Source organism: Diospyros lotus, chromosome 1 (genome assembly GCF_014633365.1).
Source record: "Diospyros lotus cultivar Yz01 chromosome 1, ASM1463336v1, whole genome shotgun sequence".
Classification (NCBI taxonomy): domain Eukaryota; kingdom Viridiplantae; phylum Streptophyta; class Magnoliopsida; order Ericales; family Ebenaceae; genus Diospyros; species Diospyros lotus.
In genome coordinates this window covers 12,098,264-12,110,915 of record NC_068338.1, presented here as the reverse complement: position 1 = coordinate 12,110,915, position 12,652 = coordinate 12,098,264, and positions in this window count along the sequence as shown.

The following is a 12,652-nucleotide window of genomic DNA, read 5'->3' as shown; positions in this document are numbered from 1 at the left end:
GCGGCGCATATATTACATGCTCTGCCTACTATCCACGCGTCCAGGCACGTGTGCCACCTTCTTAGGGTGCATGGCTGTGTAAAGGGGGCCAAGAGGTTCAGACATGGCAACATCCTAGCATGGCTACCACATTGGAGGTTTTATATTGACATGATCTAGGGAGATTTCATACTTAATTCTGCATATTTTCTAGCATAACTGCATATTGCTTTTGCATGCATTGTTTCTTTTCTTGTACCACTCACTTAGATGTTGTTATCTAACTTGGGTATTTTATACCTCTGGAACATTCAACTTTCTAGGTATGTTAGAGGTGACAAATATCCCAAGTTCTAGTTCGGGTAAAGACAAAGGAGGTGGTGCTTGGCTAGCTTTGAAGTTTTGGATCTTTAATTTACAAAATCATTGTTTATACTTGTAAACCAAACATAGTACTTATATTCCCAATATTTTATTGTAAATAGTAACTAAGATAATTAAGGAAGTATGGATATGCGTGCATTTTACACTTATACTACAAACAATAAGCAAAATATGCGAGGTTTATATTATTTAGTGGAAATCCTAGCTATTCAGCATTACAGGTTCGATCCTTACTTCCATTGATAAATCATTTCCAATAATGCCCTTGTGTTGTAAATATCCTAAATAACTTTTATTTAGTATCATTATATATTTGAAAAGTGGGGAGTTACAGGTGGCATAGTAGATCATAACGTGATACAAAGCCCCTATAAGCCATGTATCATGCCCAACCTTGCCCATATAAGAAATCACATGCCGAATGAAATGCTCATGTCAACTTAGGTATTAAATCAACCTAGCATGCCCGTGTCCAAGCACACAAGTCACTTGGAAACCCCCAGATGTATAATCCCAAGCCCCTACATGCATTTAAAATGACAATAATGGAATAAAAGAAAACACATGCAAATACTCTCGACTACACATCAACAACTAGCACCTCCCTACGAGAACCTACCCCCACGGCATCCTAGCTTCATTTCGAACTATAAATCTGAAGGGTAACCAAACCCTTCAAGGCATACAATAGAGGACCCGTCATCTAGGAGGAATATAAGCCTTGCCTCTCAAGAGCAATTTTAACAGCAGAAAGTGAATCGAGTGTGGCGATGATGAAAACCCTCTCAAATCGAACAATGGAAGTTATTGAAACAAAGAGAGGTGTAAAAACTTACATACGCAAGAAGACAAGGGAATGGAACTTGCAAAGAGGGATAAAAAGCTTGCCTAGAAATTCCAAAAACTAGATCTTCTTCTTCCTCTTCTTCTTTCCCTTACTTCGTCTCTCGGTCGAATACCTCTTTGTAAATAATCCTCTCTTCTCTCAACACTCGATATATATATATATATATATATAAGGATCAAAGGAAAGTGGGGGAAAAATGTGTGGAAAGTTGGGAGGAAAAGTTCCCCGACATGTCTCCTAAAAAATTGAGATTTGGGTCAAGAAAATGGCATGGGAATTGGTGATAGTGGAAGACATCCAGATACAATGAGAAGACATCCAATTTTAATGGCTTGGTGATTTTGAGAGACATCCGGATATGGAAAGGGGTATTCGGATGCAAGACACAACATTTAAGCCAACTAGTGAGAGTGGTATACGGATGTGAAGAGGGGTCATCTGAATGCTAGAAACATTGAACAAAAAGGCATATCCAAATATCAAGAGGCCCATTCAAATGGAAGACACACAAAATGCTTTATGGTATCTGGATGCTAAGCCCCTCATCCAAATATGAGAAGCATTAAATTAAAAATGGAGTTAATTAGGAGATTTTGGACAGTTTTGACATCTCTTCGTATTCTGGGAATAACTCTCTCATCCGAGCTCCGATTGAGATGATTCAAGATGCTATAGAATAACAAGAGAAAGATCTACAACTTTCATATTTTGAGAGATTCAGTTTGCATCAAGGTTGAAATTGGGCTTCAAGGAGAAATTGAATTCCTGAAGCATGGGGCATCCGAATGCCTTTGCTCATATCCAAATGCCACAAGCCACATCCGAATGTCTCCCCCCCACATCGGGATGTCACTCACAAAAACTCAAAAAGGACATCTGAATATGCCTCTAGCAATCCAAATACAAAACTCAAAGCCAAAGGCACATCTGGATAATTCATATGGTTTCGAATGTAAGACACAAGAGCCGTGAGGCACATCCGAATACTTCATATGCCATCAAAATACGGCTCAAAACTCACACATCCAAACGCCTAGATCCTCATTCGAATACCCTAGCCTATATTTGGATATCTAAGCTATAATTCTCACACATGTTTGGACACAACACCAAAATCTAGCTCAATCACTTAGCTTACACACTTAATCATTATCCAACACAACCATACTCTAACCATTAATCATAACAAGATCAAATTAGCACCAAGGCATGCAAAACAAATCATACCCGAGTCTCAACAATGGGTCGTTATAGTATCTAGTTTCTAAGGTGAGCTAGGGAGGAAACCTTGTTGGTTACCTAAAACCATAGAAAATCTGGGGGTGTATCTAGTTTCTAAGGTAAGCTAGTGTGGAAACCTTTGTGGTTGCCTGGAGCCATTGAAATCTAGGTGTTTCTAGTTTCCAATGTGAGATAGGGAGAAAACCTTGGTGAGATTAGTTGAACCCTAAGGGTGGTTAATAACTTGGGAGAGTGGAGGAGGTGTGTGTGGAGACACCAAACCACTATATATTGTCTCGTGCCTCAATTTGTTTATTCTTGCTATATCTTGTGGCTTGTTTTTATCATCAATCTCAAATACTATTCAAACATATATTTTTTAGTAAAACCATTAATCAAGAATATTTATTAAAATCAAAAAATATTTTAGTCCCTCAATTCACCTCCCCTCTTGAGTGACCATTCCTTAAGGGACCTACAATTGGTATGAGAGCGGGAGCTTCTAACATAGTTGAATCCTTAGTCTTAATTGGAAACTTAAAAGAGATCCAAAATGTCCTCATTCCTTAACCAAGCCATAGCCAAAGGACCATCAACCTCTAGGCCACTATTCTTTGATGGCACAAACTATATTTATTGGAAAATGAGGATGAATCCTTTTTTTTTTTTCTATAGATTATCAATTGTGAAAAATGGTTAGAGATGGCCTCACCACAACTTCAAGCAAAGAAGAAAAATGGACCCAAGAAGATATTAAAAAACATCAAATGGATCATAAAGTAAAATACATATTCTTTTGTTCAATACTTCCTAGTGAATATGAAAAACTTTTTGCATGCTCCACATCTCATAATATATGGAGAAAATTAGAAGTAGTTTATGAAGGAATCGATCAAGTAAAAGATACAAATATTAATTTCCTAATGTCCCAATATAAAGAATTTAAATTGCTTCCAAATGAAAACATTAATGAAATGAATGTTAGGTTCCAAAAGATTATAAATAGTCTTAAAATGCTAGGAAAATAAATTTATGAAGTGGGCTAAGTTAAGAAGATACTTAGGTCATTATCTTTAGATTGACAACCTTTAGTGACTACAATATCTCAAGCTAAGAATCTAAAAGAATTAAAAATGGAAGATCTAATAGGAACATTGTTAACTCGTGAGTAAAATGAATGAAGACAACCTCAGCCCCAAAAGTAAATGAATAAAAATGCTTAATGGCTATAGAAGAAGATGAAGAAAAGGAAGATAACATAGAGCTTGAAGAACTCGAAGAAGCATATAAACAATTGTATAGAAAATACCAATCTATTAAGAAAGAATTAAAAAACACCAAGAAAACTCTTAAAGAAGAGAACGATAAATTAAAAGATGAAATAAAGAGTTTAATAGAAAAATCACAAGAATCAAAGAAAGAAAATGAAAATAAAATAGATGATCAAATTAAATGTCAAGAAGAAATCAAATTCCTAAGATTTCAAAATAATAAATTATTAGTAGAAAAGAATGCTATTGAAAGAACCTTTGCCACGTTGAACTCAAAGGAAAATTCAAGACGCAAACCAAGGCACAAAACACCTAAGAGAGAATGGAAACAACCAAGATAGAGATCTCAATTTAAGAAAAATAATGAAGTGAAAATGTGGATACCCAAAGGGGTAGTCCAAACAATGAAAACTCTAAATCAAAAAACTTTAAATGTTGCACCTCATTCAAATGCATCAAGAGTAATTATATTATTTGATCCAAATGAAGTAAAATTCAAGGGATGCGTCTATAGATGGGTGTCCAAGCCTAAAACATGAACATTTCAAATATGTAGATGTGCGTGAGGACCACAATAGGTAGCAAATGGTATATAGATAGTGGATGCTCACAACACAAGACTAGTGGGAGAGATCTATAGATCTCACTCCCAAATAAGGAAGTCTGTCACCTTTTGGAGATAATGCCTATTAGTAAAAATGAGGATATTCTTTTTGTGGCATAAAAGATATATTAGGTAATGAAAATCTAAACCTAATAAAAAAAAATTAATTTAGTTGTTAGGTTTCCTAAGATGAAAATGAATCAAGAGATTTCCTATGATGTTTTCTATCAATGAAAACATATTAGAGCTTCTTTTAAATCTAAGAATATAGGTTTGCACCTACTAAAAGACATTGGAATGGTGTTAAGCACATTCTTCGATATTTGAAAGGTACCAATGATATGGGATTATTTTATTCAAAAAAAATTGGATCTTCTTTAGTAAGATACGCAGATGCAGGTTATCTTTCGGATCCACATAAAGCTAAATCACAAACAAGATATGTGTTTACGCGAGGAGGAACAACCATATCTTGGAGATATGTGAAGCAAACCTTGACAGCAACATCTTTAAATCATTTTGAAATTATTGTAATCCATGAAGCAAGTCGAGAATGTGTATGGTTGGGGAACATGGCCCATCATATCCAAGCGTCCTGCGAATTAGCTTCAATGAAAAACAACTCAACAATATTGTATGAAGATAATATAGCTTGTATTTCATAACTCAAAGAAGGCTATATCAAAAGGGATAGGACAAAGCACATTTCTCCAAAGCTCTTCTATACACACGAACTTCAAAAGAATGGTAATATTGATGTTCAACAGATTCACTCAAGTGACAAGCTGGCTAATTTATTCACAAAGGCATTGCCAACATCTATATTCAAGAAATTGGGACATGGGATTGGAATACATCGACTCAAAGATCTTTAGTGATCAACATTAGGGGGAGTAGTTGTACTTTTTTTCCTTCGCTCAGGTTTTGTCCCATTGGGTTTTCCTAGCAGGGTTTTAATGAGGTAGCACATTGACACTCTAAGTTATTTTACAACTTATCTGTAATCTTTTCCTTAATTTGGTAGATTTTTCCCTTTGGGTTTTTCCCAAACAAGGTTTTTAATGAGGCAGTTGTTGTATAGAATAGTTATTCAAGGGGGAGTGTTGTAAATTGTTGGTGAATGACTATTGTAACCCTCTGTGTGTGTGTGTCTGTGTGTGTGTACTAGTCTCACCATTGGCTTGTTGGAGTTGGTTTCACTTTGAATCTAGGTATGGTTATATTCATCCCTTCTCTTTCTATCTATTTTATAATAGAATGGAATTACTTATGGATCTGCCACTAAAAGTAATGGACTATTTGTTTTGGACATGGATAGGCACATCCTCAATGTGAATTCTAAAAGGCTCAAAAGAGATCGTTTAAATCCTACCTATATATGGCATTGTAGACTTAGTCATATCCATGAGACCCGCATATCCAAGCTTCACAAGAATGGATACTTAGATCCATTTGATTTTGAATCACTGGATGTATGTGAGTCTTGTTTGATGGGAAAAATGACTAAGGCACCATTTAACAAAAATGATGAGTTTGCCACTGACTTGTTAGGGATTATACATAGTGATGTATGTGGGCCCATGTCTAAACAAGCAAGATATGGATATAACTACTTCATTACATTCACTGATGACCATTTCAGATATGGTTATGTGTATTTGATGAAATACAAATCAGAATCCTTTGAAAAGTTTAAAGAATTCAAGAATGAAGTAGAGAACTAGCTTGGCAAGAAGATTAAAACACTTTGATCAGATCATGGTGGAGAATATCTGAGTTAAGAATTTATTGAGTATATCAAAGAGTGTAGAATTGCTTCACAACTCACACCTTCTAAAACTCCTTAGCAGAATGGAGTTTTTGAAAGGAGAAATCGAACCCTATTGGATATGGTTTGATCCATGATGAGTCTTGCGGACCTTTCTCCTTCCTTTTAGGGCTATGCCTTAATAACGATAGCCTACCTCCTAAAGAAAGTTCCTACTAAGTCTGTAGATAGGACACCATATGAGATATGGTGTGGAAAGAACCAATTATTTCCTATATCAGAGTTTGGGGATGTAAAGCTTATGTTAAGAGGTTGACTTCAAATAAGCTATCACAAAAAGCTGAAAAGTGTCAATTTGTAGGATACCCTAAAGAGACTAAAGGGTACTACTATTACAATCCTTAAGAGCATAAAGTGTTTATAGCTTAACATACAGTGTTTCTAGAGAAAGAGTTTCTTTCTAAAAAAGAAAGTGGGAAGAAGGTTGAGCTTCATGAGGTTCAAGTACAACCTATAAACAATGTTTAGTCTAAGGAACTTCAGGATGCACCACAAGTTATTGTGCAGCATACTACTCTAATTACAGAGGAGCTTCGTAGATCCTCTAGGGTACATCGGGAGCCAGAGAGATGGATTTCTCATGACTTCTGAAGAATAAGTGATGCTCACAGAAAATGATGAGCCTACTACCTATGAAGAAGCCATTGCAAATAGAGATTCTATTAAATGGTAAGAGGCTATGCTGGCAGAGATGGATTCCAATACACCAACCAGGTGTGAACCTTGGTTGATCTACCCAATAGGGTAAATCCCATAGGGTGTAAGTGGGTCTTTAAGAGAATGACTGACATGGATGGAAACGTAAGTGTCCATAAATCTCGCTTGGTAGCAAAAGGTTTCAAACAATGATATAGTATCGATTATGACGAAACCTTTTCACCTGTAGCGATACTGAAATCTATTAGGATTTTGCTTGCCATTGCTGCATACCATGACTATGAGATTTGGCAAATGGATGTTAAGACAAATTTCTTAATGGAAACTTAACGGAAGATTTGTATATGATACAACTAGATGGTTTTGTTTCCAAGGAAAATAGTCATAAGGTATGAAAATTGCAAAGGTCCATCTATGGACTTAAGAAGACCTCTAGAAGCTAGAACATCATGTTTAATAAGACAATCAAAGAGTTTTATTTCTCACAAAGTGAAGATGATCCATATGTATACAAGAGGATTGGCGGGAGCACTATTGCTTTCCTAGTATTGTATGTGGTTAACATACTCTTGAAAGGAAATGACATTCCTACCTTACAAAAAGGTGAAGGATTGGCTCTCCAAGAATTTCTCAATGAAAGACTTAGGTGAAGTAACCTGTATACTTGGCATAAAATCCTATAGGGATAGATCTAAAAGGTTGGTTGGACCAAGTCAACGTACATACATAGATAAGATACTAAAAATGTTTAGTATAACTAAGGCAAAGAAGGGGTTCTTGCTTGTGTCTCATGGCGTTAATCTTTCTAAGGACATGTGTCCTAAAATGCAACAAGAGAGATAGTGTAACACCCCACATCTTGGTACATGGTAAGGACATATCCATAAAAGAAAAAACACACCTCACGGATGTTAAGGAAACCTGTAATAACGGAAGTAATGGATCGAACCTACCACTTCATTACTTTAGGGTTTCCACTAGGTTTCCTTAGTTTAAGTATAAAAGTGAACTCACATACACAACCTTTAGTAGAAACAACATCCACGTGTTACAGGAGAAATTTATTACATGGAATTTGGAAAGTACATCACTTTTAAGTATAAGGCACACGACTACAAGGAAATAAATTAAGCTTCAACTGCCTCGTTCCCAGGCCTCCTACTTACCTCAGCTGTGCCTGGCACGTTTGATATTCCTAGAACATTGAATGTTCCAGGGGTATGAAATACCCAAACTAGATATTTACATCTAAGTGAGATGGTTCAGAAAGGAGATATATGCGTGTATATGCAAGTTTGTTGAATTTTATCAAATCATTCCCCTCTGTGGAAGTCCTAGCCAGGATGTTGCAATCATCCCCACGTCAGCATGTCCAAACACCTTAGCCCCACCGCATGGGCACATGGTCCCCAACCACACATGTTGACCCACAAGCTTGCCACAACCACAAATGTTATAATGCATGGAAACGAAAAGAGAAAGTATGCTTTATACAAAGAATGATATGAGAGAAAACCACAAACCTCACACAAATGAACCAATAAATTGTCAACATAAACCAAGAAGCGTGCAGGAACCACTCACCTTAGTTTTTACCTTCGCAGGCTAATGTTCACGGGTGTCGGTTTTGGTTTCACTACAAGAACACAAATTTTCGTAACATAAGTACAAAATATTTTTGCACATGATTGTAGGGAATATTTTAATTTATGTTTCTAGAAATTTGCAGGTAAAGAGAAGACCACACGCACCTTCACACACCATCGAAGGGAGACCCACACACAAGCAGGGCTAGCGCATGTAGTGCATGCATCGGTCATCTTTTCTAGCGACGTCCAACGCAATGACGACCAGTCTCAGTTTTTTGACATTTGCCCACTCATTTTAACTTTGTTTGAACCCCCGTTTGAACCTACGGTTCCCTCTTTCTTACCTCTACTCGATTATAAGCTTAAATTAAACTTACCTAGCTATTTTTTGGTGACTTAGGCCCAAATTCTAGTGAGTGCTTTGCAGCTCTAGTGAACTAGTTATCTCCCTCATTTCTTAGCGAAAACCCTCCCTTTTTCTTCTAGAATACTCCTTATCCTCTTAAGAAGAGAATCCCATCCTCATATTAGCCTAATCTTGCCTCAATCCACCTTGAATTGCTTCAAAACCATCCCCAAGGCCATATGTATAAGGAACTCCACCCAGTCAGCATCTCCCACATGCTATGCCACCTTGTGCCTGGTTTTCAATGCTCATGATTACTTTTAATCATCAGTTTGGCCAGTTTAGTTCTCCGGCAAGTTCATTTCAAGTCTTCAAAAATTATACTTTGGCTCGAAGTTTCATATAATTACACTTTAGCCCCCATATCATTAGGGCCCTTGAGTTATCTTTTAATCTTCCAATTTCCCTTAGAAAAGGGTTTGTTCTGCCAACCCCCCAAGGTTCATTGTTAATTTACATTAGTTCCAGACTTTACAAAAATTGCGCTTACGCCCCGGGACCCCTAATTCCAAGAAATGCTTTATTTCTTTAAGAGCAATAATTTACAAAGATTTTGGGTATTGCAGATAAAATGAGTAAGATTCCTTATTCATCTGTTGTGGGATTTGTCACGTATGCCATACTATGTATAAGGATAAATGTCTCATATGCTTTGAAAGAGGGTGATTAGCTAGCAATTAAAGTCATCCTTAAGTCCTTGAGAAGAACTAAGGATGCCTTTTTGGTATATGGAAGAGAAACTAAGCTAGTAGTAAGGGGTTATTATGATGCTAGTTTCCAATCGGATAAGGGTGATTTTGGATCCTAATCCAGTTATGTCTTTTGTCTTAATAGAGCAACAATTAGTTGGAAGAGTTCTAAGCAAGATATTGTTGCGAATTCTACAACAGAGGCAGAGTATAATGTTGCTTCTGAGGCAGCGAAGGAAGTAATTTGGATCAAGAAATTCATCTTTGGACTTTCTGTGGTTCCTAAGATTGTTAATCTAGTGGACCTTTACTGTGACAACAATGGTGCCATAGCCCAGGCAAATAAACCAAGGTCTCATCAGCAATCCAAACATATACTTCAACATTATCACCTAATCAAGGAGATCATTAGGAAAGGTGATGTGAAGATATGCAAGGTAAACACAGATGATAACATTGTTGATCTATTGACCAAAGCACTTTCACAGTGAAAGCATGATGGGCATGTTAGATCTGTAGGCATTAGGCGTATGCCGGACTGGCTGTAGTGCAAGTGGGAGATTGTTAGTGTATGCTTTACAACTTAAGAGTTAAGTTATACTTGCGATATTAAGATATGGTATACTCAGGGCTAGACCTTCCATGAGGCGGCTGCCTCAGGGCCCATGGAAATTTCACTAGTTAGGGGCCCAAAAATTGAAAACATCCCTATTTGTAAGAGCCCATTGCCCAGGCCCATCCGCCTACCCCCTTCCCGTCTGCAAAGTTCGCGACCCTTCTCCCTTTTTTTTTTTCGCTCGTTGCCCTAGCCTACCTCTCTCGCTCTGTCATGCCACGCCCTCACCCTCACCCTCGCCGGTCACCCTCGCCCTCACCCTCTCGCTCTTGCCCTCACTCTCTTGCCTCTCGCTACTCAGTCGGCGATTGCTCGTCCTCACCCTCGTAGCTGATGGCTCACTGCTCGATCGCTCAACCAGTAAGCATCACCTCTGGTTGCTCTGCTCAGTCGCTCGCCCTTGTTAGTTGTGGCTGATGGCTCGCTGCCTCTTGCTCCGTCGCTAACTATCGCTGGTGGCTCACTGCCTCTCGATTGCCGATTGGCTCATCAGATTCAGTTTTTCAGATCTGTTTCTCAAAAGCTCTAACTCCATATCTGCTTCAACTTTCAGCGGTTACATTTCAAGGGCCCATTTTTACATTTCGCCTCAGGGCCCCAAAAACTCAGGTACGACACTGGGTATACTTGTTAAGTAATATATCTAGTTGTTTCGTGTTCATATTATTTATTGGTAAGCTTTGTCTTTTATATTTATTTATTTATTTATTTATTTATCAATTACTTAAATACAAGATGTCTAATGACAAAGTCCCTAGGTTTACTCTATGTTGAAAAGAATTGATGAGGTGTGACTTCAATGGTAAGGTTCTTGATACACCTAAGAGTACAATCTTAAACTTGTCCCTAGTCAAAAGTGTCATTGAGAAAGGACATTAATGACACAAAAAGATCAGTGTGTGTTATGTCGTTACCTTTGGGAAAGGTACTAGTTGACCTTACAAACTATTGATATAGGATACCTAAGCTAGTACATGGGTGCGTGTTGGTATGTAGAAGTTCACTAGACTTTGACTCGACCAAAAGGATTCCTTATGGATCTTGCAAGAGTGTCTAAAGAAACCTCTAGTGGCGGTTGTGCAAGTGATCTTTTGACTTGAGGTTACCACTGTGTCTTACATGTATATTCATATACTTTGACACTATTATGGAAGCATCTCAATAAGGGGGTGTAAGTGCAGCAGTGATTGGGTAAGCCATGAAGTATGTGAAGGCTGTGTGTGAGACAAGATAGGATTCATTGACCCCAAATTTTGGGAGATATGTCTCCTAGGCCCTTTAGTGAAAGATGACTTGAAGTCTATGGTCATAGTTAGATGGTAATTCAATGGAAGTCATTTTTTCGAGAGACAAAAGAAATATTATAACCAAACATTGAATAGGGATTGACAATCCATGTCCCCACTTGATTGAAACACTTTAAATCGATGAAGGGATTGAACTGCATGAGAAGACCATTATTAAAAGACGATGATCATAAATTGATCCTTCTACCAATTGGAGGTCATACTACAAAAAAATCAGCATTTAGCGGCTGTTTTTTTTGCATTTTGCGACGATTTTTTGCATTTTACAGTGGTTAAAGAAATTTAGCGGTGGGCTATATCAAGCGTCGCGAAGTATTTGGCTACGATTTTCAGCAACTGCTGGAGTAGTCGCCGTTAATTACTATTTTTTGTGGCGATTTGCAAACTAAGTGATTTAAGGGCAATTTTTAAAATATTTAGCGACAATTTCAAAACCACCGCTATTTACCGCACCAGTGCACAAGTAAGCGGCAAGGCCAAGCGCTTGCTCGCCGCACGCCCGCGCGTCACATGACCATGCTAAAAATTTAATTTTCCAACCTCTCCCTTCCCTGGATTCAAACCCGCAACCTCTGATCTATGAAGCCTCTTTGTTAAATATTCACGCATATAAATTATATACTAAACCAATTCCATTTCCCAGAATTATATTCTATATTTTTTTAATAAAAATTAAAAATAAATTGAAAAACATAAATTAATAGATTATTTTTAAAAGGATAATGGAATAAATTTTAAATAAATTAATTAGATTAAATAAAATAAATTAATTGATTAAAAAATAAAATGAAGATTTTATATATTTTTTTAAAATTTCATTTTAAAATTATTAAAATTTTGCTGCATGATTTTTTTATTTTTTTTAAATTAAATTTTTAATGAAATTTTATTTTTAATTATTTAATTATTTTTGAATTAAATTTTGCTACAAATATTAATTTAATTTTTATTTAATTATTTAATTATTTTTTAAATTGAGCGACGATTTTTAAAAATCGTCGCTAAATTGATTAAAAAATTGTATTTTGCGATAGTTTTGAAAAATTGCCATAAATATTAATTTAATTTTTATTTAATTATTTAATTTTATTTGAATTTAGCGTCAATTTTCAAAATTGTCGCAAATATTAATTTAATTTTTATTTAATTATTTAATTTTATTTAAATTTAGCAGTAGTTTTTCAAAAAACACAGTAAAATTTTATTTTATTTTTTAATTATTTATTTATTTTTTAAATTTAGTGACAGTATTTA